The sequence below is a fragment of the Pogoniulus pusillus genome, chromosome 30, assembly GCF_015220805.1.
Source record: "Pogoniulus pusillus isolate bPogPus1 chromosome 30, bPogPus1.pri, whole genome shotgun sequence".
In the NCBI taxonomy this organism is placed as follows: domain Eukaryota; kingdom Metazoa; phylum Chordata; class Aves; order Piciformes; family Lybiidae; genus Pogoniulus; species Pogoniulus pusillus.
Window position 1 is genome coordinate 2054174 of NC_087293.1, and position 26651 is coordinate 2080824.

The 26651-nt window shown below is 50.7% G+C and overlaps 1 long non-coding RNA gene across 2 annotated transcripts in view; it reads left to right on the forward strand.

Moving 5' to 3' along the window:
- The window catches only part of LOC135188711 (uncharacterized), a 114963-nt gene that overhangs the window by 59481 nt on the left and 28831 nt on the right, over positions 1–26651 (forward strand). The window contains exon 1 of one of the 2 annotated variants that reach the window (XR_010307795.1): positions 8749–8859. The exons of the other annotated variant lie outside the window; for it this stretch is intronic. This is a non-coding gene — a long non-coding RNA (uncharacterized LOC135188711). Of the gene's footprint in view, positions 1–8748; positions 8860–26651 lie in introns of those variants that run through there. 2 annotated transcript variants of the gene reach the window in all.

Below are 26651 nucleotides of genomic sequence, written 5' to 3' on the forward strand. Positions count from 1 at the left end.
TACAGTTTGATTTCCTGGGCTAGCAGTGTCCCAAGGCCATTTCTCAGCACAGTTGCTCATGTTTATCATTTCTGTGTCCTCTGCTAACAAGAATTCTCCAACAACTCTCAGACATTTTGAGGATGACCTGCCCTTAGCTTCAGAGCATTGCTTAGAATCATAGAATCATAGAATCAACCAGGTTGGAAGAGACCTCCAAGATCATCCAGTCCAACCTAGCACCCAGCCCTAACCAATCAACCAGACCATGGCACTAAATGCCTCATTCAATCTTCTCTTGAAGACCCCCAGGGACGGTGCCTCCACCACCTCCCTGGGCAGCCCATTCCAATGCCAATCACTCTCTCTGTGAAGAACTTCTTCCTAATATCCAGCCTATACCTACCCTGGCACAACTTGAGACTGTGTCCCCTTGTTCTATTGCTGGTTGCCTGGGAGAAGAGCCCAACCCCCACCTGGCTACAATGCCCCTTCAGGTAGTTGTAGACAGTAATAAGATCACTCCTGAGCCTCCTCTTCTTCAGGCTAAACAGGCCCAGCTCCCTCAACCTCTCCTCATAGGATTTGTGCTCCAGGCCCCTCACCAGCTTTGTTGCCCTTCTCTGGACATGTTCCAGCACCTCAACATCTTTCTTGAATTGAGGGGCCCAGAACTGGACACAGCACTCAAGGTGTGGCCTGACCAGTGCTGAGCACAGGGGCAGAATAAGCTCCCTTGTCCTACTGGCCACACTGTTCCTGATGCAGGCCAGGATGCCATTGGCTCTCTTGGCCACCTGGGCACACCGCTGGCTCATCTTCAGCCTACTATCTATCAGTACCCCCAGGTCCATTGCTCACCTTCCTTCTTAGCTCACTTTTTCAGTTTTCCAGGTTTTTCTTCTCTTGCCTTGCTCTGCTGTGGTGCCTTCTGCTGTTGCTCCTCATTGCCAGCTGTGCAGGGTGGTGCCAGGGGTGCAGCGCAGCACTCGCGCTCACCTAGCTGGGAGCCAGCGCCGAGCTGGCAGAGTGCAGCCAGCCCAGCTCCATTCTTCAGCTGCAGCAATCTGAGCCTGCAGCTAATTGTTCAAGCTAGTTGTTGGAAGCATTTTTTGAGGAAAACTCACTGCCCAATTGAACTGTGCTGTTTAATTAAGTGGGTTCCAAAGGCATTTGCCAAAACATTAAAATATATTTGACCTTCAAAAGGGATTCAGAGGAGATGATGTTCAGCGAGGCAAATTACAGCCAACATCTGCAGTTTGTGCTTAAATACACACACAAGGAGCTCGCTGGGCTGGTGAATGGCTACAGAATATTCAGCACATACAGACTGTAATCTCAAAACAAGAATTTGTTCTTCTCAATGAATATATTCTCTCACATCAGTAAAATTGTGGCCGAGGCACTTCACACAATCTGTTTGTCTGTGGCCACATCTCTGTAGATGTATTTCAAAGAGAGGAGTAGGTCCCATCATTGGAGCACTTGGGTTTTTTTTGTGCTGAAGTCCTCTGTCTTAAGTGTTGAGACAGTTGGTTCTTTTAGAATCATAGAATCAACCAAGTTGGAAGAGACCTCCAAGATCATCTGGTCCAACCTAGCACCCAGCCCTAGCCAGTCAACCAGACCATGGCACTAAGTGCCTCAGCCAGTCTTTTCTTGAACACCTGCAGGGATGGTGGCTCCACCACCTCCCTGGGCAGCCCATTCCAATGCCAATCACTCTCTCTGACAACAACTTCCTCCTCACATCCAGCCTATACCTACCCCGGCACAACTTGAGACTGTGTCCCCTTGTTCTGTTGCTGGTTGCCTGGGAGAAGAGGCCACCCCTGACCTGGCTACAGCCTTCCTTCAGGTAGTTGTAGACAGTAATAAGATCACCCCTGAGCCTTCTCTTCTCCAGGCTAAACAACCCCAGCTCCCTCAGCCTCTCCTCATAGGGTTTGTGTTCCAGGCCCTTCACCAGCTTTGTTGCCCCTCTCTGGACATGCTCCAGCACCTCAACATCTCTCTTGAATTGAGGGGCCCAGAACTGGACCCCTTAACCTTGCTGCCTGCCTAAATAGTTCTAACAATACCTGCTGTCCTCTCTGGGTGTTTCCTGTGGTGGCAACTACAAAGCCAGCTCTCCATCCTCTGAGACCATCCCTGGTAAAACTGGCAAATATTGAAGGTCCAGCACTGAAAGCTGACTGCTTCCATTTCCTTAACATGTATTTACAAGAGAGATCATGAAGCCTATAAATATGTGTTACAATAAAACCATCCCTAATGTGTAACTGAATGCTTTGCCATAACCATTCCACATGGGCTGTTGCTCGCTGGGAGGGCAATAACCTGCCTTGCAATGATTTCCTACTGCCTGCCTTAACAAAGACCCTGACTTCTCTAGGTCATTTATTTACAATTCCATAAATGCTTTACCTTTTTAGCACAGTCAAAACATGCATTTGCAGACCTTGTGGGGGTTTTGTTTCTTTTCTGGTTGTATTTGATTCTAATGATGTGCATTTATACTGTGCTTTCCATCCAGGAGGCAGAGATACAGCTCAGATAAAATGTGTGTGGCTTCACCACTGACACTCAGAGGTGGAGAGCAGCATCTGCTCAACACTGCACACAGAACAGTCTAAAGAATTATAAGAGATGCTTGAAATTCTATGTCCTGGGCAGAAAATCTGAGCTAACAATTCCAGAGTTGCTGAAAGCATGTTGTATCTGCTAGGCAGGGCATTGATCACCTAGGGAAAGATGAGAAGGGCAAAAGGATTCAAAGAGATCACCAGAAAGCATTCCTTAGCACCTCAGCTTTCCTAGATTGCCTCCAGTCATGAGAGACACAGTTCTGACGAGCTCTGAGGCAGGACAGTCTGCGAGGCTAATGTCTTTTCCTCAGCACTTCAAACCATTATTGGGCTCTTTTTGAAACTCCTACATGCTTCCAGTCAAGTAGCAGCCCCAGTGCTACTGTGCTGAGCCCCAGGCTGCACACAACGAGCATTAGAGAGCAAAGATCAACAAGCCTAAGCCAAAGTAGTTAGCAATAAGAAGCCACAGAGACAGCAGAGCAGTCGGTCAGCTAAAAGGAAGTCAACTTGGAAGGTCTCAGACTTCCACAACCCAAAGTCTGTGGAGAAAGCAGGAGCTAGAATGCTGAAACAGGTTGCCCAGGGAGGTACTTGGGGACCCACCCCTGGAAATATTCAAGGTGAGGCTCGAAAGGGCTCTGGGCAGCCTGATCTAGTTGAGGATGTCCCTGCTGACTGCAGGGGGGGTTGGACCAGATGACATTCAGCAGTCCCTTCCAACCCAGGCCATTCTCTGCTTCTGTGGTACTGTCAGTCTCAGGAGATAGCTCTCAGTGGGGAGCTCAGCAGACCCAGGCAGATCCATCCCAGGAAGATGGCAGTGCGTGGCTGTGCCCAGCTGCTGGCCTTAGGACGGCTGAGACTTCAGCCTCTGGAGCCACCAGACCAACACCAAAGCTATTGAAGAGTGCTCTTCCCACAGACATTTGCAGTCAGCGTGACTCCTTTACACCTGCCCTGAGGGAAGGCACAGTGTGGGGCAGCAGCAGCAGAGCGCCATGCACACCAGCGCTGCTCCACTGGCATTTTCTCCCTAGCTGCTCCTGCCTTTCACTTAGCTTGCTGAGGTGCAAAGGAGCAGCCTCTGTGTGTGCTTACCTTGGATCAGTGGATGATACAGATCTTTGCTCTGTTACCTAAGACTGCTTGTTCCCATTCAGAAGCAGAGCTGTTTCTTTTTGCTGTAAAGAGGTACTCAGTTTTTGCCTGCTGCAGCCCTTTCTTGATGGTGAGTGGAGGCTGAGAGTGTGTGCCGGGGTAGGTGTGCAAGGGAGAGCCAGGGAGCTTTGCAAATCCCCTTATCCACAGCCCTTTGGCAACCTCTTGTATGAAATTTTTATTAGTATGTTCAGCAATGTGCATGTCCTCAGGAATAGCAAACAGCACAGGCAGAATATACAGCCGCTCAGATGGTCCAGGGGCTTCAGGAGGGAGGTGAACAATGCTACTTTAAATATTGCTGGATGGTTTACAACCCTCAGGGAGGAGGTGTGGGGGAGGGGAGGGAAAGAGCAGATGGGCACAGTGTCCATTTAAGGTGGTCTGGCACAATTATTGGTCAGCAACAACGTGATTTACATTTGGAGGCTCCTTCCAGCCCCTCTTTTACTCCTGAGCTTGCATATATGCCTGTCTCTGAGAATATTACCTTGGATTTCGGGAGGTTCTCCAGCTGAGCAGGGCCATAGTGAGCAGGTTTGAAGATTGACAGAGCATTTCAGTGATCATTTTCTTCAGCCCAGATGGATACCCGACACGGCTGACGTGCCCTGCGTTAGGGGGGGGACTGATGTGGCAGGTAACGCTGCCCGTCTCAGCTGCCGTAAGCCAGCCTCAAACCACAGGGAGATGTGTGCCTGTCACAGGGATCTGCTGAGGTCAAAACCTCTGGTAGGACCTGAAAAGCATTCAGAAACATCACTGACACCAGACTGGCTCCAGGCCGTGCAGCATAGGGAATCTGCAAACGTTGTTATTCCGAGCTTTTGGCTCCAGGAACCTTGGAACCAGACGAGCTCCTTGTGCTCGTTGAAGACTTTGGTGTCAGAGTAATCCTGAACAAAGAGCCTCATACTGCAAGGCTCTTGATACATGTGGTTTCCACCCTGCTCAGTGGGAGCTGAGAGTGCCATCAGGGTTGGAGCTGGAGAGGTTCTGCCGATTCTGGCAGCCTTGGCATGAAAAGGAATCGCCAGGCTGTGCTGTCTGTGCATCCCCAAATTGCAGCTGTGTGTTCCTGGCTCCTTTTGGAATGCAGGAGCACTGAGGCTGGTGGGCATAGAGCTGTCAGTTGCCCTGGGAGAAAAGGGACCTGGTATCTGCAGCAGTGTAGGTATCTGTCCACAGTTAGGGCCTGGTTTCTCTGCTAGTTAAATTGTGCTGAGTAGGACTGCATTTCTGTTTGCCGATTGTCCTCCCTAAGTGACCCATTAAATCACCTTAATCCCTCCACTCCAGTCTGTTCTTCTGCTAAAATCCATGGCTTCCTGCAACTTGCTTCTGGCAATTAGTCCTTACACCACTGCTCCCATCTGAGGTGCAGGACATCTGACCTGGTGCTCAGCACATGGAGTTTGCAGGCTAACAGTTATGTTTTATTGGCCTCACTTTTCACTCACTGTAAAAACTCGAGGCCTGAGAGGCCTCTGACCTTTTGCCTCAGGTTCCCATCTACAAAATCATTTGTCACATTGCAAGGCTTAATGCAGTAAGGTCATTGAGGGAGCTGATCTGTAAAGGCTGGGGAAGAGCATTTATACTCACGTGAACGTTGATGCTGATAACAAAATTAGCCTCATTCCCCTGGTTTCCTACCAGCAGTGGTATCAGACTCCACAATAGGCTAAAACTGCCTGTGGAAGAGTTGGGGCTTATCTGTTTGCACCAGGATTATTCTGTTAATCATCACGGCAGCGTGGTGCAATATGACATAAGAGCATTAGAGGTGCACTGTTTGCTTAGCTTTGGGGTCTTCAGACGTGCTTTGTGTGTGGAGAGACAGGCAATGACCCTTTGATGGCACATGGAAGGACCAGTACTTGCATTTTCTCGAGAGTGAGGTGATGCTGCACTATCAAGGTTTCAGCTTTTCATTATTCTATGAGACTGTTACGAAGGGAAGAGGATATTGTGCTGAACAGGCTGAAGTCTGGTGCAGGAACCATCCCTTTTTGTAATGCATGCACTATCTCCAGCATGATAAGCAGTGTGTCCCTGAATTTATTAAGCATTCCATCAGGAAAATGGCATTATTGTCACCACAGACTTGCCTATGAGATGAGATTTGCAAAGAACAAGCTGATATTTTAGGGGTGTACATGCAGAATATCCAACAGTTGGCTGGCTGCTGCTTGCAAGCCCAGTTTCATCCTTATGCACTGACCTGCTTCGGCTGTTCTGGGGTCCAGAGGCCAGTGGCAGGAAGGGCTGTGTGACAACGTTGCTCAGTTTTCTGATGTCTGGAGCACACAGACCCCATTAATCCAATGGAGCTTAAGGATACAGCCAGGCATGTACAGTATCCAGCCGCTAGAGTAGGCAAAATGGGTGTGACCCAACCGGAGGCTGGAAAAGCGCCTGACACACTTGGCAAGTGATGTAATGCTCCCTTCTCGGGAGGAAATTCTTTATTGAACCCCTCTAGCAATGAACTTTTGGCCTGAAGCTGGAGTTTGGATTGCACAAGCTCAATAAATGTGTAATTATAAATACCAGAGACAGACCGAGCCCCCTCCCCCCCACCCTGTACAAGTAGGACCTGTTTCAGAAGTCAGGAAGGAGCAAACATCTCGGCGCTAAGTCGCCGCGGGAGGCAGCTGCTCGGAAGGAGGGCAGCCTCTGCTCGGGGTGTGGGCCCTGCAGGAGATGGCTCCTGCCCAAGAAAGTGTCACCGGTCATCCTGGGCATCACGGCAGGCAGTCAAGCCAGCCAAGCCATCAAACTCTCAGCCTCCTCCTCAGGTCTCGCTGCTTTGAATTGGCTGCCTGACAAGTGCGTGCTAATTGTGCTTTCACCTGGAGTCCCTGCCTAATGTAGGCTGTTTGCAGCTTTGCCCTATAGGAGCCAGAGCTGGATGGGATGGGAAGCCCACGGCTGTTGGGCTTTCTCTGATGTGGGAGATGGGATCGTGCAGAGGAGGAGAATCTCGTCTTCCACAAAACATTAGTCTCCAATCTCTTTGTTTTCCTTTCTCCTCTCAGAGTGAGTACAGTGTAACACAGAGGTACCAGAACCTCTTTGATGGTAGAAATCTGACTGCAGCAGCTTGAAGCTCAGCATTTGTGGGACCTACCCTGCTCCTCTCACACCAGTGGAAGGATGCAAGAGCTCATGGTGCAGTGACACTTCTACACCTGTGATACAGTGCTTGAGTGAAAGCAATGGGAGGGTCACTCAGCTAGGAGTGCTCGCAGGACAAACTCTTGTGCCCTCCAGCTCCGAAACGGAACAGCCTGGGTTTCAGTCTTGTGACCTGAGCTGTTAGTATTTCCCACACATCTGTGCTTGAATGGGGAGAGGCTGTGATGGATGAGGATCCTTTCCATCTTCATTTCAACTCTGACAGTGTAGGGTGGCAGAGGAAGTCACTGCTCTTAGGAAGTTGGAGATGTTGGGTTTGTGGGGTTAAGCAAAACCATGATAGCTGGAGCTCTACGTGTGTGTAAGGCTTCTGCACAAACCTCTGCTAGTTTGCATGATGGTTTGCTGAGCCTTTCATGTGTAGGGTGGATCCAGCACTGAAATAAACAAATGAAAAGGCTGCTGAATGAAGGGTGAGGAGTGGAACCAAGAGATGGCATGTTCAGTCCTTTCTGTAGACCAACAAGACCTGCCCAGCCTGCTCACTTCAATTATTAGATTACCAGAAGGACTCAACACCGTTTTGAAAAGCCTGCTGCAGATTTAACTGCATTGAACAGAGTCAGGCAGGGGGGAAAAGCAAAAAAAAGGTTATTCTTATGCTAGATTGGAGGGTGGAAAAAAAGAATCCTCATCCAGAAGTCTTTGGAGCAGTCAGCCCAAAGCTGTGTGTTTGAAGAATGTTATCATCATGGCTCAGTAAACTTTGTCACCCTGTTGTTTGAAGCTCCAAAGGACATTATATAGAAGAGGCTGAGAAACAGCCTCAACATCCTCTGCAGGAAGTGGCAGATCATAGTACAGATGCCTCTTGCTATTACAGGGAGGACAGCAGAGGAGTTCTGGTGTGGAGGTTTACTCGATGTGTTCTTGGGATGTGTATTTATGAAACAAATGTGACCAAATATTTTGTCACTCTGTGTATGCAGTCTGCTCCGAGAGACCTGGGGATGTTTAGTCTGGAGAAGAGAAGGCTGAGAGGGGACCTGACCAATGCCTATAAATATCAGTGGGGTAGATGTCAGGATAAAGGTGCCAGGCTCTGTTTGGTGGTGCCCAGTGACAGGAGAAGGAACAGCAGGTACAAGCTGGAACACAGGAGGTTCCACTCGGACATAAGGAGGCACTTCTGTTTGGTGAGGGTGCTGGAGCAATGGCACAGGCTGCCCAGAGAGATTGTGGAGTCTCCTTCTCTGGATGTGTTCCTTTGTGACCTGGGTAACTCTGCACTGGCAAGGGGGTTGGACTGGATGATCTCTGGACGTCCCCTCCAACCCCTACCACTCTGTGATTCTCTTAATCCTACATAGGAAAGGGAAACAAAACATTTTTGGTGACCTCTTTAACCATGTTGCTTCAGAACTCTCCTTCACCTGTAAAGTGATTCCCTTTGCCAGTCTTTCCCCTTTCCCTCCTCCAAGACTGCTGCCTGCAGTCTTCTGTTTCCTTCTGTTCTCCTCGTGGGCTTCAATTTGTTTTGGCACTTTCTGCAATTGTGAAACTTGAAACGAAGCTAAGATTTCTCTGTGTGCTACATTAATTGCATTGGTTCAGCATAATATTTGTTCTAGCAGTAATCCCAGCAGAGTGTCCTATCAAGGTGGATTATCATTTATTAGGGCCTATTATTGCAGTGGGTAAACAACGCCATCCGCTCTGATTGTGATAGCAGCAGCACTGCTTCAAGGACCTACCAATGTTTGTACTAGAGAACTGGATTTCAAGGCTTTATCACTCATGCATTATATATTGCCTGAAGGTGGAACTTAACACACTGTGTACCAGTGCTGGGGAAATCCCTCTTCCTTTTGCACCGGCCCCTGGATGGAGGCCTGTCGTGCTTGGAGGAAGATCTAACCTCCTAGAGCTACAGCTGTGGAGGCTTATCTTTTTGGGGAGGAATCTGTGCCAGTGCCTGCAGCTGAAGGTAGGTATTTGCTCTCTCCAGAGTTTAATAAATGTATCTGCTTTTTGATGTGCAGTTGACTCCTTTCATACTTTCAGAGGAAGGGAGTGATAATGAAAAGGTGGGAAATGGTTAAGAAAGAAATTTCCTTCCTCTTCTGCAGAGATGAGAGTGAGAAATTCCTGGAGAAAAAGTCCCACTCCCAGTCTGCTAACTGCTCCCTGGCAGTCAATGTTTATTCCTTACTTTCCAGAGGGAGGAAGGTATAATGCACAAGAATTAGCCATGCTCCTATCTCCCTAACCCTCGGGTGTGTTCTGGGGAGTCTTCTCTAACCTTAACCCCAGGGAACCTAAATGGAGTGTCCAGGAGATTTTTGGGGTTTCTTTTCCAGACTGTCACCTAGAAGACTCTCTTGCTCTCTTTCAACCTGGAGCCCTTTCTTGTTTAAGTTAAGGACAAGGCACCTATATCAGTATCTATCTTTGCCTCCTGATAAGGGACCCCAAACCCCCAGTTCAGCTCTTGACGCCTGTCAGCATCATGGTATCAGAGGCAGGTCTGTGGTATCCAGGTATGGATGTGTAGATTTATTCACTTGTTACTGCTGAAATGCTTACAGAGAACAAGATGGGAACGTGAGACTGATGAGTCAGAGAGGACTCGAGTGAGCAATGAGACTCCTGCTGCAAGGTGCTGATGTTGGAGTTGCGAATGCCCCGGTCCAGAGGCTGCAGGCACAGGGGAGCTCTGTGCTGGCAGCTCCCACTGGACTGGGCAGATGCTGCGCTGCAGTGGCTGCTACAGGGAGCTGTGGTCCACTGGTGCAGAGGCACCAGAGGTGAGATCCATGGAGCTGTGAGTTAGCAGTGCTATGTCCTGCAAAGCTGTTAAGTTAGTAGTAATAAAAATGATACATAGCAGAGCCTCAAGTGTAAGGTTTCCAGGGAGATCTCCTATGAGTTGGTTTCTCTTGCCACTAATAGTTTATTGTGTATGAGTGTTTATGCAGGCACAAGTAAATCTGAGAGGGCAAATCCAGGCACAAACTCTAGAGCTGTATCTTTTCCCTACTCCAAAGAGGAGAGCAAGGATAAGATTCCAAAATGAAGAGGCTTCCTGGCCTGCAGTGGACTCAGGCAGAAGCAAGCTCTCCAACTCCTTGCTAGGGCAGGAGTCATGAGGGCCAGTGGGTGTAGGGGGAGCTGCAACCAGCTCTTCCCAGGGTGATTCAAGGGAATCTTCGCATGATTCTCCATTCAGCCATCCTCCCTTCCCACAGGTTTCATGTGGGAGGGTGAAACCCAGCTTTGCAATCAGAACGTCAAATTAGCACTAATTGGCAACTCAATAAATAATCTGCAGTAATGGGAGCAGGTGCTAGGGGGAGCAGAAGAGCTGCTGGCAGGCACCGGTCATTGGCACTGGGGGTGTTGCTGCTGGCTACCTGCAGTGCTTAGCAAAGGTCTTGGGCACAAGCCCCACCAGGAGAGGCTGAGGGAGCTGGGGGTGTGCAGCCTGGAGAAGAGGAGGCTCAGGGCAGAGCTCATTGCTCTCTACAACTACCTGAAGGGAGGTTGTGGCCAGGTGGGATTGGTCTCTTCTCCCAGGCAAGCAGTGACAGACCAAGAGGATAGAGTCTCGAGCTGTGGCAGGGCAGGTTCAGGCTGAGTGTCAGGAAGGAGTTCTTCACAGCAAGAGTGATTGGCATTGGAATGGGCTGCCCGGGGAGGTGGCAGAGTCACCATTCCTGGAGACTTAGCTCCATGGTTTAGTTAATCAGAAGGTGTTGGGTGCAAGGCTGCACTCGTAGAGGCCTTTTCTGACCTGGTTCATTCTGTGAATCCATTAAATGTAGACAAGATGAATGTGTAAGCTTCTGAGTGGTCTCAAGGAGAAGGACTGGGGGGTGTCAGCTGATGGAAAAACTCACGAGCCAGCACAATCACTGGCAGCCCAGAATGCCAACCATGCACTGGGCTGCATCAAAAGAAGTGTCAGCAGCAGGACGAGAGAGGGCATTCTGCCCCTCTGCCCTGCTCCACTGAGATCTCACCTGGAGTGCTGCAGCCAGTTCTGGTGCCTCCAGCATAAGAGGGACATGAAACTGCTGGAGAGCAGCCAGAGGGGTCCATGAAGACGATCAGAGGGCTGGAAAACCTCCCCTATGGTGGGGCTGTTCAGCTTGGAGAACAGCAGCCTCTGGAGAGACTTAAGAGCAGCCTTCCAGTACCTGAAAGGGGGCTGCAAGAAAGCCAGAAGGGACTGTTCACAAGGGCATGTAGTGATAGGATGAGAGGAATGGATTGAAGCTTCAGGAGGAGAGATTTAGACTGGAGATCAGGAAGAAATTCTTTCAAGTGAGGGTGGTGAGACACTGGCACAGGTTGCCCAGGGAGACTGTGGATGCTCCATCCCTGCAAAGTGTTCAAGCCCAGGTTGGATGAGGCCTTGGGCAACCTGATCTAATGCAGTTCCTCTTGGGTGATAATGGAAAAGTTAGTTAAGCAGCAAGAGTTCACAGCAGAATTTGAGAGGGGCTTGAAATGCTGAGATTTTCTATCTGCTGGCCCAGGGATAGCTGGAACCATTCTGTCAGCTGTCAGTGAAATTCATCCCCATGTACTAAATGTAGCCTTAAAAATGTCTCCACAAAAAAAAAAAAAAAACCTGCTTCAAAACGTTGGCAGAAATTTGGCCAGAAACAGAGTCTGAGGCAGCTCCTGCTGGGAATGCAGTTCACAGAAGTATCTGAGCCAGCTCCACACACAGGCTTGGTTTCATCTACGTGTCTCTGGGCTCCACTGCCAGGAGAGGATGCTCACAGGCTGTGGAGCTACACTGAAAAGCATTAAGGAACCCAGAAGAAGGCAGGACAAAGCCTCCTTGTCTCATCCCAACATCACCTGAGACTTGCATGCACTCACCCAGGAGCTGCTGGTCTGGCTGGTTCTGCCACAGTGGGGTTCTGATGCTGGCAATGTGGTTACGGTGCAGGCTGGGCACTACTGAGGACTTCAGTTTCCTGTGGCATAGTTTTATGATTCCATGTGCAGAATTACTCTGACTTTACTAAAGCTGTCCCCCCCCCAAAAAATATAAAAACTTTGGCAACATTTGGATTTTCCTCTTCTTTAGGAAAAGTTCATTTCACTGCCAGTCATCAGTTCGTTGCCTGGGGGTTTGCTGAAGAAGTCTCTCCACTGCTCTGGAAGTTAATTCTTCATTCTGCCAAGTGCCTTTTCTCTTTCAAATGCCTCTCTGTACCATCCATCTTACTCTTCTCTTGCCTTCTGTGTGCTAAGAGAGCCAGTGGCATCCTGGCCTGCATCAGGAATGGTGTGGCCAGCAGGAGCAGGGAGGTCATTCTGCCCCTGTATTCTGCACTGCTTAGACCTCACCTTGAGTGCTGTGTTCAGTTCTGGGCCCCCCAGTTTAGGAGGGACATTGAGATGCTTGAGCGTGTCCAGAGAAGGGCAACGAGGCTGGGGAGAGGCCTTGAGCACAGCCCTAGGAGGAGAGGCTGAGGGAGCTGGGATTGGTTAGCCTGGAGAAGAGGAGGCTCAGGGGAGACCTTATTGCTGTCTACAGCTACCTGAGGGGTGGTTGTGGCCAGGAGGAGGTTGCTCTCTTCTCTCAGGTGGCCAGCACCAGAACAAGAGGACACAGCCTCAGGCTGTGCCAGGGGAGATTTAGGCTGGAGGTGAGGAGAAAGTTCTTCCCTGAGAGAGTCATTGGGCACTGGAATGGGCTGCCCGGGGAGGTGGTGGAGTCGCCGTCCCTGGAGCTGTTCAAGGCAGGACTGGACGTGGCACTTGGTGCCATGGTCTGGCCTTGAGCTCTGTGGTAAAGGGTTGGACTTGATGATCTGTGAGGTCTCTTCCAACCCTGATGATACTGTGTGACACTGTGATACTAATACCTACCTGTTGCTTCAATAATCACTGGCCTGATGATGGTGCTTTGTAGATTTGTCTTCATGTGAGTATTTCTGTGGCAAAGCACTCTGCATAGCAATAGAGCATTCATTCATCTTGTGGATGCAGAAGGCATCTCTTCAGTGAAGTGCTAAAAGGAGGGGTCCTGCTCTGAAAGCAAAACCACTCCACTCAAACATTGATGCAGGACCAGTGTAATACAGAACAATGTAATGCAAAATCAAATTACAAACTCCTCAGATAAATCTTCCCTCAATGAAAGGCTTAGTCTGGCAAAGTGAAGGCTTGGAGAAGCTTCATAAATACACCAGGCCAGGGGGAAGTGGCAGCACTGGCACAGGAACAGGGCATCAGCTAGCCAGTAGCAGTGTTAGATTAGAATCATAGAACCACAGGATCATAGAATCAGTCAGGGTTGAAAGGGACCACAAGGATCATCCAATTCCAACCCCCCTGCCATGCCCAGGGACACCCTACCCTAGAGCAGGCTGCCCACAGCCTCATCCAGCCTGGCCTCAAACACCTCCAGGGATGAGGCCTCAACCACCTCCCTGGGCAACCCATTCCAGCCTCTCACCACTCTCATGCTCAACAATTTCCTCCTCATGGCCAGGCTGACTCTCCCCATCTCCAGCTTTGCTCCATTCCCCCCAGTCCTGTCTCGCCCTGACAGCCTAAAAAGTCCCTCCCCAGCTCTTTTGTAGGCTCCCTGCAGATCCTGGCAGGCCACAAGAAGGTCACCTCAGAGCCTCCTCTTCTCCAGCCTGCACAGCCCCAACTTTTTCAGTCTCTCCTCACAGCAGAGCTGCTGCAGCCTCTGAGCATCCTCCTGGCCCTTCTCTGGACACACTCCAGCATCTCAACAGCCCTCTTGTCCCAGGGGCTCCAGAACTGGATGCAGTACTCCAGGTGAGGTCTCAGCAGAGCAGAGCAGAGCAGAGCAGAGCAGAGCAGAGCAGAGCAGAGCAGAGGGGGAGTTTTGCTGCCTGATGTACCAGCTGCTTTCCACTTGTCCTTCCTCCTGTACCCCTGCAGCTGAGTGAGAGCAGGGGAAGAGAGAACAGCAAGTAAACATCAGCATCTGTGCCACACAAGTTGACCTGGAGTGTTTTCACCCTTCCAGTCCTCAGACTGTGGGGGAGGAACCAGCCAAGAGCCTTCTCATGACCCCTTGGCACAAACCATCAGTCCCAGAAGAGTGATTCCTGGTGTAAAGGCCTGCAAGTATGAGGAGGCAGGAAAATGTGCCCTGGGGAGCCTGTCCCTGTGCAAGGGATTGCAGAGTGGTCTTCCTGAGTGCTGGAGAGCACAGGTCTGGACCAGAATGTCAGATCTAAACACCTTCAGGTTTTGCAACCTGTCAGCTCCACGTCTGAGGTCTGTAGCATGAGGCTATCTCCGATGACATCTCAGTGAATCTGAATGACTTCTGCTGCTGCTAGTGCACAGCAGGCAGGTGCAGGTCCTCACACCCACTGCCCACCTGGGATTCTGCTTTTCTCCTTAGTGCCTGTGCAGGTCAGCTGCTAATTCAGCTGCAGGCCCTGGCGAGACATGACTTCATGTCCTGGGCAAAACCCTGTCTGCTTGGACATTGGATGGCTTCTTCTGTACAACTCACTGCCCTTCCCTCAGCTGTTTGGGTGGGAGTCAGGCTGAATTTCCACTTGGCTGAATCTGAATGGTTTCAGGTTTGCACTGGGTTGCTTTGCTCTTTTATCAGTCTCTGGAGACTGTGCTAGAATTGGCCTTAGCATCACAAGTGAAATGAGTTTGGCAGGGCTCTCTGGAGTCTGGGCAGTACACCTGGCTGTGATCTGAGGTGCAGTCAGCTCAAGTCACAGCACTTGCTCAAGAAAGCCCCCAGCTCTAATGTGATGAATTAATTAGCACCACTGGACCAGCTCCATGGGCTAAAACCTTGCCCCTGTACTCCCTTGGGACCACAGAGCTTTCTGTATGCACAAGCAATGCCAAAGGGGTTGTGCACTGCTTACAAACGTGGGCAGGAGAGCTGTGGGCAGGACTTTCCTCAGCAGGACGAGTACAGAAGCAGAGCCCAGCCTCTACTGAAACCTCTGCCTGTGCCTCCTCCTGCTTGGGTGGCTGTTGAAGGCTGAAGCAGAAGGGATGGATTTCTCACTCTTCCCTTTTTGCTCAAGACTCTGAAGCCCTTTGTGCTTTAATGAGGCCCATGGGGGACATTTTGCTGCTGCAGAAGGCTGAAGGAAGGTGAGAAGTTAAGAAGCAGAGCAGTGAGGCACCCAGACAGCCCTCAGCATCCTGCTTCTATTTGCATCTTGCAAAATCTTCTTCCCTAAACGCTAGGGTGGAGGAGAGTGAGCAAACCCCTCCTAACAGTTCAAGCAGTAGCAAAGGAGTGACTTAACCACAGAATCACAGAAAGATTCCCGTTGGAAAAGCCCCTCAGGATCACCAAGTCCAACCAAGATCCCTACTCTACAGTGTTCACCCTAAACCATATCCCCAAGCATACATCCAAACGACTTTTAAACACATCCAGAGTGGTGACTCCACCACCTCCCAGAGCAGCTCAGTTCAGTGCCTGACCACTCTTGCTGGGGAAAAGAAAATTCCTAACATCCAGTCTAAACCTACCCAGTGGCAGCTTGAGGCCATTCCCTCTTGTTCTGTCACTAATGATGATCTGGATGAGGGCATGGAGTCAGTCACCAGCAAGCTTGCAGCTGACACCAAGCTGGGGGCAGATGTGGCTGGGTTGGAGGGCAGAAGGGCTCTGCAGCAGGACCTTGACTGCCTGGACAGATGGGCAGAGTCCAAGGGGATGGCTTCAATAGCTCCAAGTGCAGGGTGCTGCACTTTGGCCACAACAACCCCATGCAGAGATACAGGCTGGGGTCGGAGTGGCTGAGAGCAGCCAGACAGAGAGGGATCTGGGGGTGCTGATTGATACCCACCTGAACATGAGCCAGCAGTGTGCCCAGGTGGCCAAGAGAGCCAGTGGCATCCTGGCCTGCATCAGGAATGGTGTGGTCAGCAGGAGCAGGGAGGTCATTCTGCCCCTGTACTCTGCACTGGTTAGACCACACCTTGAGTGCTGTGTTCAGTTCTGGGCCCCCCAGTTTAGGAGGGACATTGAGATGCTTGAGCGTGTCCAGAGAAGGGCAACGAGGCTGGGGAGAGGCCTTGAGCACAGCCCTACGAGGAGAGGCTGAGGGAGCTGGGATTGGTTAGCCTGGAGAAGAGGAGGCTCAGGGGAGACCTTATTGCTGTCTACAGCTACCTGAGGGGTGGTTGTGGCCAGGAGGAGGTTGCTCTCTTCTCTCAGGTGGCCAGCACCAGGACAAGAGGACACAGCCTCAGGCTGTGCCAGGGGAAATTTAGGCTGGAGGTGAGGAGAAAGTTCTTCCCTGAGAGAGTCATTGGACACTGGAATGGGCTGCCCGGGGAGGTGGTGGAGTCGCCATCCCTGGAGCTGTTCAAGGCAGGACTGGACGTGGCACTTGGTGCCATGGTCTGGCCTTGAGCTCTGTGGTAAAGGGTTGGACTTGATGATCTGTGAGGTCTCTTCCAACCCTGATGATACTGTGAGACTGTAATTACCTGTGAGAAGAGACCAGCACCAACCTCTCCACAACCTCCTTTCAGGTAGCTGTAGACAGTGATGAGATCTCCCCTCAGCCTCCTCTTCCTCAAACTAACCATCCCCAGCTCCCTCAGTTGCTCCTCACAAGGTTCATTCTCCAGGCCCTTCACAGCTTCCTTGCCCTTCTCTTCACTGGCTCCAGCACCTCCACATCCCTCTTGTAATGAGGTGCCCAAAACTGAGCACAGTACTTGAGGTGTGGCCTCACCAGAGCCAGGTCAAAGGGGACAATCCCCTCCCTGCTCCTGCTGGCCACAGCATTTCTAATACAAGCCAGGATGCCACTGGCTTTCTGTGCCACCTGGGCACACTGCTGGCTTATATTAATGGTCACTGTCACCTCCCCATCGTTGTGTGAGTGCTGGAGGGGCTGATTCATTTCTGCACATCTCCAGCCCTCATCCACGTTCTTGCAGCTGTGTCCTCTCTGCTGTCTTACCTGGTATGCAGTGCAGGGTGGTTCATCAGAGCCCCAGCCAAGAGACCAGGAGCTTGTCAGGGCATTTTGTTCAGGCACTGGCTAGGAGGAGTGGGGGTGAGCGCCTAGAGGTGATGTCCTGGGCAGAGGAGATGCTGAGAGCCCTGTGGTGGAGAAGGAGGAAGCTGTGCACCAAAGCTCAGACAGATCTCCCCAAGAAGTGTGGTGCTTTCTGTCCAGAAGCTCTGAATGGAAACACCTTCTCCAAAACACTGCTTTTGGCTGTGCAGTTAAAAGCAGGATGATTTTGTTTGTTTGTTTGTTTCAGCTTGAAGTGTTCTATTTGAACTGAGATTTTTGAGAGAGCTTTTTCTTCTTCAAAGCTGAGATTAGAGGAAGTCATCAGCTGTAGAAGAACTTCACTTGAGGAGTCTATCAGAAATAATAGCTAAAAATCCCTTACTGAGGGAGAGAAAAACCCCAAGGACTTTGGTGCTTCTCAAAGGCAAAGCTTTCCAGTCAGAAAAATACCAAACAGCTCCATCAGAATTCTTTCCTCCTTCTTGTTCCTTTCTCTTTTCTCCCTTTTTTGGGATATCCTGTGAAAAATGAGACTCCAGCAGGTGTTTTTAGCCCCAAAGGTTTTGCAAACCTCCTTGATGAACAAGCTTCAGGCTTGTCATGAACCCAGAACTCAGGAAAGGTTTCCTGGCTTCAGCTTTCAGTCTGATGTAGCACATGGCTCTGGCTCAGCAGATTGCCTTAGTATTGGAGCAGCCATGGGAAATCCACTTGTGCAGAGGGAAAAAAAGATGGAAAGTGTACGGGGCTGCAGCGTGGAAACTCCAGCTGCAGGGCAGCCTCTGCGTCCCTGCTCCCAGCCCCGGGGCTGCCGTTGTGCTGCAGCTCTCACCAGCTTTGGCAGCTGCGCTGGACTGCCGTGGACCACCTTAAATGTTTCCCGTGCCAGCCGAGCACAGAATGCTGCTGCAATGGGTCTCTGCTGTGGAGTGCTGCACTCTCTCGTAGCGATGCCCTCGTGGTGACTCAGTCCCATTCCCCACTTCTTTTAACCCACAGCAGGTCAAGAGTTTAACAAAGTGACTGGGGCTGGGAGCCAAGTCCCCGGAGCTGCAATCTGCAGCCAGCATGCCAGCATCTGGAAAGCGTTTGTGACCAATAAAAAATGAATGTGCAGCCTCCGCCAAGGCAGCAATCATTTGGCATCTCCAGCCCAGATCTTTACAAGATGATTCTTCTGAGGCTTGGAAAGGCTTGCCTTGGTGTTTGCTAATAAAAACAGCTCTGGGCTGGGCCAGCAGTCGGCTGAGCAGCGCTGTGCGTCGCCACATGGGAGACAGCCAGCCGGGGATGGGAAGATGTTGCTGGAGTCCAGCCCCTTCGGCTGGCTGGGGCTGGGTGCCTCATGTTGGTGATGCTCTCGCTCAGTCCAGGGCCAGGCTCTGTGGGTGCTGCAGCTGCCATTCAAAGCGTGCCCCAACCTCGAGCTGGTGCCGCAGGACTCTTGGGGAAGGACACACAAAGGAGCAGAGAGTGAGAAGGACGTGAAGCTCTTGGTCAGCTTGACAGGAGCTGCCTTAGGCTAAGCCATGGACAAAGCAGTTTGCAGCACTTAGCAGTCATCTTTGCAGCCGGTCCAGCTTAACCACGCCAGGTTGTCTCTGCAGGGTACAGCTGCATTCCTATTCCTACCTTTTTGTCAGCTCCTGACTGCAAGAGAGCAGTGGGAATGTAGGGAGCTGCTCCTGGGCCTCCTCGGGTACAGTTAACAGCATAGGTCCATGTCCAGCCTTGAAGAGAAGAGGTTTGCTGTATGCTACCTTGGGGTGGTACAAGCCTGCCAGGGGTATTCAAGAAGGGTGAGGGAGCAGCATAACATACAAATACTGCCATTGATAGTCCTTGCTAGCAGCTACCTCCTACTGCTGCTGTTGAGCACATCTGAGTGTCTTTCCCATTGCTTCCAGGCTCTGTCCCTAAGGACATGTTGAACTTAGCACCCTGTGGTCCTCCTTTCAGTGCTCAGTGGAGTAAGTTTGTCCATATGTATGTTCCTTCCCTCAGCTGGATTTCTTCCTTTCTGTTGCTTTATCACTACTCCAAGGTGACCATGACTGGCAGTCATGTAAAAGCCTCTAGGGCTCTTTGGACTCACCATTACATACCCTGAATTCCACTGTGAGGACACGAGTAGACCTTTAGTAACTGTCTTGCAAGTTGCCAGAGTATTTTTTGCTGGTGCTGGGTGAGTGTTGTTCCTATCCTGTCACCCTGCTGTGCCATGGCTAAAGCAGTGCAAGAATGCCCACAGCTAAACCTCAGCCTTAGCTCTGAAGATAATGAAAAGCAACTCATGGTTGGTTGTTCCCTTTAATTCTAAGCACAAGGGATTGCCACCACAGAAGAGGAAACTGGCATCTCAGCTGTGGGATTAGAGCACAGATACATTCCAGATGCCCCAGTTTCCTGCATCTGATCTTGCCTTTGAGGGACATGCAAACTGAGGCCTGGGAGGATGTCTGGAAGAGAAGAAATCCTGTAAGTGAAGGAATTGTATTTTGTTTGTTTACATTTCCAACTGTAGATATTTGAAGTCAGGTCCTCTGGGACTGCCAGGGCTGTGCTTTGTTAACTCTGCCATTTTACTAAGTTTGGTTTCAACTCAGCACTGTTTGTTCTCACCTGGGTCTTGCCCACACCAGGAAAATAAGATGGAGTTAGCCAGTGTCTGCCTCCACATGGCAGTGTGCTTGTCCATGTGTTCACAAAGCACAGGCTGGAGTGGCTGGCCCAGGGCAGAGGAAAACAGCATCACCTGAAGAGATGCTACTGCTCTGGGTCAACCTACACTACTGCAAACCTCCCCTTGTGTTCCAGGTCTTGGCAGGATTAACAAAATGAAAGCAGCTCTCCCCCCTCAACACCTTTGAGTTCGTGTACCACATCCAAAATCCCTCCAAAGGAAACTCTGCCAAATCTACTTTATTTGCCCTGGTTTGGAAACTTGAGATTGGGCAGAGTTGGCTTTAAAAGTGGAGTGACTCTTGGCCAAACCCCTGCTGAATTCAAATCTCAGAATAAAGAGAAATCCAGATACAGATTTAGTTTTGCTCTGGGACATTTCTTAAACCCCTGAAGTTATTGTCACGTAGGTCTGCAGTCTGTGGAGTCAGTCCTTGGGGTATGGCTGGTTCATGCTGGCCACAGCCTCCAGGTCTTCTCCCTTTTGTTACTTTTCATGCCCTTTTTTTTGGTGAGAGATGCTTTATTAGCACAAATAGGAGATAATTTAGAGCTTGTGACTTGTGCCTTGTGACTACTCAGCACTTCCCATGCATCCCTGAACACTGCCTCTGTTTCCTCTTGGTGGAGACTGGGCCCAATGCTTTGTTCCTGTTGTCCATGTCCACGAAGCTGTTTCCTCACAGCATTAGAAATGTTCCACTGCCTACAGATGTTTGGGCAGGCTGGGCTGGGGCTGTGTTAACCCTGTGCTGCTGCACTGCCTGGAAGGCCAACCAGTGATAGGAAGCTACTTTGTGAACAGAGCCCCAACCAGCCTAGGAGGCAGTGAGGTGCTGGCAGGTGCTTCATAGAATCATAGAGTACACTGGGTTGGAAGGGACCCTCAAAGGTCATCTTGTTCAAGTCCCATCTTGCAACTGCAGCAGGTTGCTCAGGGCCACATCAAGGTTGAACTTGAATATCTCCAGGAATGGGATCTCCACCACCTCCTAAGGCAACCTGTTCAAGTACTTCATCACTCTCACTATGAAGAACTTCCTCCTTATGTCCAAACTGATCCCTGATACCAGCAAGGAGGTATAGAGCTATGGCATATCCTGGGCACCTGGGCAGTGCAGCTAAGCGTTGTGCTGGATGCTGCATCTGCAGGGTGGCAGCTGAAAGGCTGGAGGTGTGGAGGCAGAGAGCCTAGACAGCAGTGGGGTGCAGGCTGGCTGGCAGCACACTGCTCAGGAAGCATGTAGGTACTGTGCACGCTGGTGAGCAGCAAGCAGACCACAAGGCAACAGTGCTAAGGGAAAGAGATTATCCTGGGGCTGGGAATCGTTCAGCATTTTGAGATCTGGTGGCTTAGGATCGCTACCCTCACACACAGCAGGCTGCTGCCTTAGTGCTCACAGAGTACTTCTGCAGCTTATCCTTGAACACCTTCAGACAACGGCAGTGTGCTCTATCTAGGCACCCTCCAGCTGCTGCACTGCTCTCCTCTTGCCTGCCTCGCTGACACTGAAGGGTTAAAGCTCTTCTTCTCCGACGTGCCTGTGGATGAGCAGGGAAGGAATATGCAGCTAGGACCTGTTTTCACACATATGTCCCTTGCTCTAATCCAATCTTCTCTGTGGCACAGACCTGGAGGCTCTTCTGCAGCCTAGCAGCTCTGCTGCCACGGGATAAGCGGCAGTGGGTTGATTTACATAATCACATATGCAAATAAGGCAAATCAGGGTCCTTTCATTCAGCTTTGGTTTTAAGGGGACTGTGTCCATGAGCTGAGAGCAAAGGGATTTGCAGGGCTGGTTTTCTTCTCCAGCTCCCCTCAGAAGAGTGCTGCTGTTACCAGCTGCGTGCAGCCCAAGGGGCACCACTGATCAGTTGTGCAAAACCACCTGACAGCCCATCCCATGCATTCCCACCCTCTAGGCCTACATCATCTGCTGCCTCTACTACAAGTGTGGACTGCATCCTTGTGCAGGAAATGAAAGAAACTTCACCTCTGAGGAACAAAGGAAATTCATCTCTTCATCTGCTGGAACACTTAAAAGATGTTAAGAGCAGCAAGGGCTTCACACCTGTGGCATGCCAGATGAGCACTGGTGGAGACCCCTGGAGAGGTCATTTCAATGGGTGCCCTTCAAAAGGCTACAGAGGATAAATCAGAGCACAGCAATGTCTGTCAGCACTCAGGGCAAGGACTCCAACATTTGTGCTCCTCCTTGGTTCAGTTTCTCCTGGGCCTGCATGTTACTTGTGTCCTGCATGCAGGCTCCAGGAAAGTCCCACAGCACCAGAAGAGGACAGTGTGAGCCCTCCGTGAGGAATTCACTGATCAGTTCAGGGATCTTGTTCTAGCAGTGACCCTTTCTAAGGCTTCCCAAGGAAAACTCCAAACCAAATGAGGCTAATGAGGCACTACCTGCTCCTGGCTTGTGAGGACAGGACAGGGACCAGCAGCACTGCACATTTTAGCCTGCTTGACAGAGTGCTCTAAGGATCTGATGAATGAATGAATGAATGAATGACCAAGAGATGCTCTCTTTCACCACAGTTCTTTAATCCTTTCAGAACCCCACCAAAATTAGCAAGCTGTTCAGCTCCCTCTTGCATCAGGGGGGCTAGAGGTAAGTGGGGTGCATTAATTAAACACTGAATAAAGAAGCAATGACCTTTTGTCAATTTTAAGTGCTTTGCCTTTAGAATTCCACTGACTGTAAGGCAATGTGTCTATTACTGTGCTGTTCTGCCTGAGTGATTAGCTCTTGCTTGGACACACATGGAACTTTCCAATTTGCTTTAAAGCTTTAGATGAGGGAAAATATGATCAGGTGCCCTAGCTACATGCCACAGGGTAAGAAAAAAGCCCAGACCTAAGAGATGCAGAAACTGAGTGCTGTTGGCTTTTTCTGCTCTTACAGATTCTGATGGCATGAAGCTCTGGTGGCTCCCTGTTCTAGCAGGAGGTGCCCCTGCCTATGGTGGGGGGTTGGAACTGGATGAGCTTTGAGGTCACTTCCAACCCAAACTATTCTGTGATTCTATAACAGTGGGCATTCAGAGGTAGGTAAAGCTGTGTCTGTAGCTTTGGGCAGGCTCCTCAGTGAGGGGAAAGTACTTTGATCTAAATCTGCCATGCAGCTTCATCATCCTGAGCTTATAGCTGCAGACACTATGCTGCTCTAGGGGTGCAGTGGCCCTTGTCAGACCCTGCTAGCCAGATGTTGGCAGAGCTCTGTAAATAGCTACTGCCACATTGACTATGCCAAGGGCAGTAACAGAGGATGAAAAAATGCCAAATGGATGGCTTTGGGGGTGTTGGGAGACTCCCTCTGACATCTGGTTAAGTCACCTCTGCAGTCTCTTTACCCCTGGAGCAACACAAAGTTGCCATAGATAGGATCAGAGTTGGCTCATTAGGAGTGTGTAAGCTGTTCCTGCCCAGCTCTGCCTTCCTTGCACACTCCATTACTCAGCAGGTCTCTCAGTTCTTCTAAAGCAGTATCTGCTGCAGAGGATTGACAGCATCATCTCCACTAGCAGGACAGCTCAGAAGAGCAAACAGCCAAAGATCCTGAGGTTCTTCTAAGAACTAGTGCTGAGGAGCAATCCATCTGTCTGTTCCCAAGAGCACTGCTGACACACTAATGAAGCTGTGCCCATCTTTTGCATCTGCAAAGCTCATACTGCAGCAGTGTTGGTGTGTGGTGCTTACCCTGAGGCTTACTCCTAACAGGAAGCTGAGTACACTGCTACTGCTAAGCAAGCAGGCTCCTGGCAGCACTTGCTCTGAGTTCAGGCTCTGTTGCCCAAGAGAAAGGCTCTCACTACTGAGATGTGTAGAATTTGTACAGCCTTTTGCAGCACTACCACCACGCACCGGGTAGCACTGATGACATCAGGCAGAGCTCTGCTTGAATTGCTGCATCACAGGCAAGAAACCAGAACAATCTCTTCTTGCCAACCAGTGGATAAACTCAGGTGGCAGCACACTGCCACCACTGCCGTGCTTCAGCGTGCCTGGTAGCAGCTGAGGCCAGAAGAGTAAGGGATTAAGGGAGCACTGGTGGCTTCTTCCCCTTGAAAGGTGAGATTTTGGAAGCTGTGCTGAGTCTGCACATCAAGCAGAAGCTGAGTGTGCCTGACAGCCTCTCCTGTGGTCTCCTGGAGAGCCTGGGTCTGGAAGGGCTGCAGCAGCTTTTAACAGTGCCCATCCATGTAATCCGATCCTACGTTTTGCTTCTATAGTCAGTAAGGATGTTTTTCCCATCTCTCCATCCTTATCCCAACGATAAGCCTGACCTGGACCCCAGGTGTCACCCAGCATGCAGTTTCTGACCAAACCCAGGTTGTGTGGGGTGGGAGGCACCCTGGCCAGCCCTGCCCTGGCATGCAGAAGCGATCTGCTGTAGCTGAGGACCCTGCAAGTGTGAGTGTATTTATAGGGAGGCAGATGTAAACCACATTTGTCCTGTGTTTCTGGCAAACAGAGAGCGTGAAATATTTGTGACCCAAGTCATTGGCTTTCCTGCCATTGGTATAAAAATTTCCAGATGTGGTTGTTGATGCCTCACCTGGGACCAATTAAAGCAAGCAGGGATATCCAGCCCCGGGTGTGCTTGCTGTTGGTGCGTGTGCGTGCCAGGGCGCATCTCTGTGGCGCTGTCTGTGTCTGGAGGGACAGCAGAGCTGCAGTTCAGAGAGCTGCTCTCCTTCGAGGGCCTTCCTTTGGTCCCTGTTCTCCTTTGTTCCTCGTATTGTCCCTGTCCCACAAACCAGGAGCAGTTTGGCTGTGTCTCGGACACTTTCTCTCCTGATGTTCATCCTCACACCTTTTCTTTCACACCTCCCAGCAGCAGCTTGTGCTCACTTTGGTCACAGTGCCCTTCCATGCAGGCACAGAGGGGCTTCTGGAGGAGAAGGTTCTTGAATGCTCCAAACCTCTAGAAAGACAGTGTGAAGTCATTCTGCCCCTGTACTCTGCACTGCTTAGACCACACCTTGAGTGCTGTGTTCAGTTCTGGGCCCCCCAGTTTAGGAGGGACATTGAGATGCTTGAGCGTGTCCAGAGAAGGGCAACGAGGCTGGGGAGAGGCCTTGAGCACAGCCCTACGAGGAGAGGCTGAGGGAGCTGGGATTGGTTAGCCTGGAGAAGAGGAGGCTCAGGGGAGACCTTATTGCTGTCTGCAACTACCTGAGGGGTGGTTGTGGCCAGGAGGAGGTTGCTCTCTTCTCTCAGGTGGCCAGCACCAGAACGAGAGGACACAGCCTCAGGCTGTGCCAGGGGAAATTTAGGCTGGAGGTGAGGAGAAAGTTCTTCCCTGAGAGAGTCATTGGACACTGGAATGGGCTGCCCGGGGAGGTGGTGGAGTCGCCGTCCCTGGAGCTGTTCAAGGCAGGATTGGACGTGGCACTTGGTGCCATGGTCTGGCCTTGAGCTCTGTGGTAAAGGGTTGGACTTGATGATCTGTGAGGTCTCTTCCAACCCTGATGATACTGTGATACTGTGATACTGTGAAGTCACCAGTGACACAACAGTGGCTGACCAAGACAGGCTCCAGGACAGTGTTTGGCCTCACCACCAAGTGAGCCCTGCTCTCTGGTCTATCTCCAGTCCTCCCTTTTCTCACCCATTACTTCAGCTGTCAGTCTGCCTGGAGATTCAACTCCTGAATCTCGTGTTCCAGGCTGTGGCCACAAAAAGGTTGTCCTGAGCACTTCTTTCTCTCCATTTCCTTCACTCCATTAATGACTGGGAAGTTCTATCCCTCTTGCTTCTTTTCTGTTGGATTTCTCAATGCGTTTTGGCCTTCTCCATAGCCCTCTCTGGATGTACTTCACACAATCATTGAATTGCTTCAGTTGGAAAAGACCTCTAAGATTTTTGAGTTGAATGGTTGGCCTAAGTCCACCATGGCCATCAAACCTTGTCCCCAGGTGCCATGTCCACACATTTTTTTAACACCTCCAGAGATGGTGACTGCATATTTACCAAGCTACCTCCCTGCCCTAGTCATACACTGCTGGAAATCAAATCCAAAGTAATCCTATCTTCTCCCCTCATTTTATTGTGTTTGCAAGGGGAGTTCAACCAAACTCACCCCCCAGTCCCCTCAACATCTGGTGCCTTTCAGGAGCCTTATACTCATGGCCAGAATGAGCACGTGGAAGGAAGGCCAAGATGGGAATCCAGCAAGCTTGCAAAAACTAGGCATGGGCCCAAAGACACAGACTTTAACTGGAAGAAACCAGGAACAAAATTTGCACTATTCTGCTATCAGTTGTCCCCTTTAGCCATGATCAAAGCCATTTTCTCCATGCCTGCTGGTGCCCACTTTGCTGTGGTGGCAGAAGGTCTTCCCTGTGCAAGCATCTATGCTAAAAAGGGGAAGAATGCAGGCTCCTGCCTGCAGGAGGATTCACTGGACAGAAGGTTCTATTCAACATCTTGATGATGAGGCCTGGAGGAGGGGATGGAGTCTACTGCCAGTAAACTTGCATCTGCATGTTTCCACCCTTCCAAGGTGGAAGGGAGTCGATCTCCTGGAGGGTAGGAAGATGCTGCAGAGGGACCTGACTGGGCTGAGACCAATGGGCTGAGATTCAACAGGACCAAGTGCAGGCTCCTGCACTGTGGGCACAGTAACCCCATGCAGCTGCAGACTGGAGAGCAGCCTGGCAGTGCTGGGTGACAGCTGGCTGGGCATGAGCCAGCAGTGTGCCCAGCTGGCACAGAAGGCCAAGGGCATCTTGGCCTGTGTCAGGAACAGTGTGGCCAGCAGCACTAGGTCTGTCATTCTGCCCTGTACTTCGAGCACTGTGTGCAGCTCTGGGCCCCTCACTGCAAGAATACTACTGAGGTGCTGAAGTGGATCCAGAGGAGAGCGATGAGACTGGGCAGGGGGCTGGAGGGAAAGTCTGATGAGGAGAGGCTGAGGGAGCTGGGGGTGTTCAGTCTGAAGGAGACCTAGAGGGGACCTTATCACTCTCTACAACTACCTGAAGGGAAGCTGTAGTCAGGTGGGGGACAGGGTCTCCTCCCAGGCAACTTGTGACAGAATAAGAGGGCATG